Source organism: Trichechus manatus, unplaced genomic scaffold, assembly GCF_000243295.1.
Source record: "Trichechus manatus latirostris isolate Lorelei unplaced genomic scaffold, TriManLat1.0 scaffold00228, whole genome shotgun sequence".
Taxonomy (NCBI): domain Eukaryota; kingdom Metazoa; phylum Chordata; class Mammalia; order Sirenia; family Trichechidae; genus Trichechus; species Trichechus manatus.
Genome location: NW_004444164.1, coordinates 63,855 through 65,902, shown reverse-complemented (window position 1 = coordinate 65,902; position 2,048 = coordinate 63,855).

The window sequence follows — 2,048 nt, the reverse complement described above, 5'->3', positions numbered from 1 at the left end:
GTTGATAACCAATGTCACAAAACAATATGTGTACTAATTGTTTAATGGGAAGCTAGTTTGTTCTGTAAACCTTCATCTAAAGTACAATTTAAAAAATTAAATTAAATTACAAAAAAAAAAAAACAACAGAAACTTTTTTCTGCCTCTACTCAGCAAATGCCCTTGAGGGAGGGAACATGAATGCCTGAACACTTCATTGGAATGGAGAGAAAAATTTAGTAAGAACAAAACCCACATTTATAACTCATGCCACTCCTAATTGCATCTACCTCCATCCTTCTTTTTTTTTAGGTTTCATGCAGTCCAACACTAACCTCTATGTCTTCCCCTTCCTTTCTCCTCTGAAACCTTGAAAAGGAATGTCTTCTGTTTTACAGCATCTTCAACATTTCTTTCTCTTCTCTCCTTCACCCTGGAAACCTGCCCTCAATTGTTTCCATATCTGAAGTGTGTCCTTTTACCCCATGTCCATCTTCAGTACTGATCTTTTATCTCTTCCCTTCTCTATCTAAGCATCCTCAAAGAGAGAGTCTTATTTCCTCATTTTGCATTCAATCCTCAAGCCCCAGTATTCTGTCTTGTGACCACAATTCATTGAAAGTGCATTTGCTAAGGTTACTTGTGACTTCCAATTGTCAATTCCACTGAAAGCAGTTTAATTCTGATTTGACGAGATTCCCCTCTGTATTGGAAGTTTCTGGAAATTGTCTGAACTGTTTCTTCTCATATCTATGAATCGTCTTTCTCTGACTCCTTAAAGGGCTCATCCTCTGTGGACCTGTTAGATGTTGGTGATTTCCATAGATTTACCAAAAATCACTGCTTTTCTCACCGTACTCACCCTTCCTGGGTGATTTCATCTACTCTAATTTTTTAAAATAGGCAAAAAATGGTTTCAGAATTTATATCTAGGTGTCCACTAAATCAAAATCTCCATCCCTGCGCTCTCTGCAAAGGCTCAGACACTGATATCCAATTGTCTTCTGGGAATTTGTTGTAGGTGAGAACAAACTTACTCTCAGAAACCCCTAAGCAGACATACAAGACAAATTTCTTGTCAGCTTCTATTATGTCTGCACATAACTTTAAAATACCATCTCATAGTTAGTGTTATAGTATATATGTGCTGGATATTTTAAAGACATTCACCAACCCTTTATACATAGAGTATAAAAGTTTAATGAGTCCTATAGGCTGTAATCTTTGGAATGGTATCCTAAGCTTGATTCCTAAAGTGTCCCATGGGCCTCAGCTATTCCATATTCCTCAACATTATATGGTAATAAAATAAAATAAAATAAATGATTAGTCAAGGTCTACCACTGACAAAGTACCATATTTGCTTCATGTGAACCTTTTTATGGAAAGCATTATTGGAGTAGCAAAAAGGACAAAGGCATCATCATTCGTAAAGAACAGGTTGCATGACTGTGTTGTGTCTGCTTGCTAATTGTGGCAGATTGTATTTTCCTCTGATAGACAGTACAGATTGTACTTTCCACAGAAAACTAAATGATCTTCTGCAATGTGACCTTGTTGCTTAAAATGATCTGCAACGTGACCTTGTTGCTCTTCCATCAAGACATTGGAGTTTATTTCCTCACCCCCTTGACTCTGGAGAGGACTTTGGATTCACTGGTGACAGAACACTGCAGAAATGGCACTGTGCCAGTTCTAGGCAAAGCCCTCCTTAACTGACTTGACAGTTTCTGCTTCCAGCTGCCATGTGGCTAGAATGTTTTCCATAAAAATTTCACTTGGAGCAAATATGATACTAATCCAGTGGTACAGCTTGGCCAATTTTCTTTTTTTTTTTGTTTAACCATACAGTGTCAAAGAATCTGGACTAGCTGTGGCCCATGGGACACTTTAGGAATCAAGCTCAGGATACCACTCCAAAGATTACAGCCTATTACTCATTAAACTCTTATATTCTTTGTATAGAAGGTTGGTGGATGTCTCTAAAATCCAGCATATATGTACTATTACACTAACTATAAGAAATATTTTAAAGTCATGTGCAGGCATAATAAAAGAAGACTAGGAAT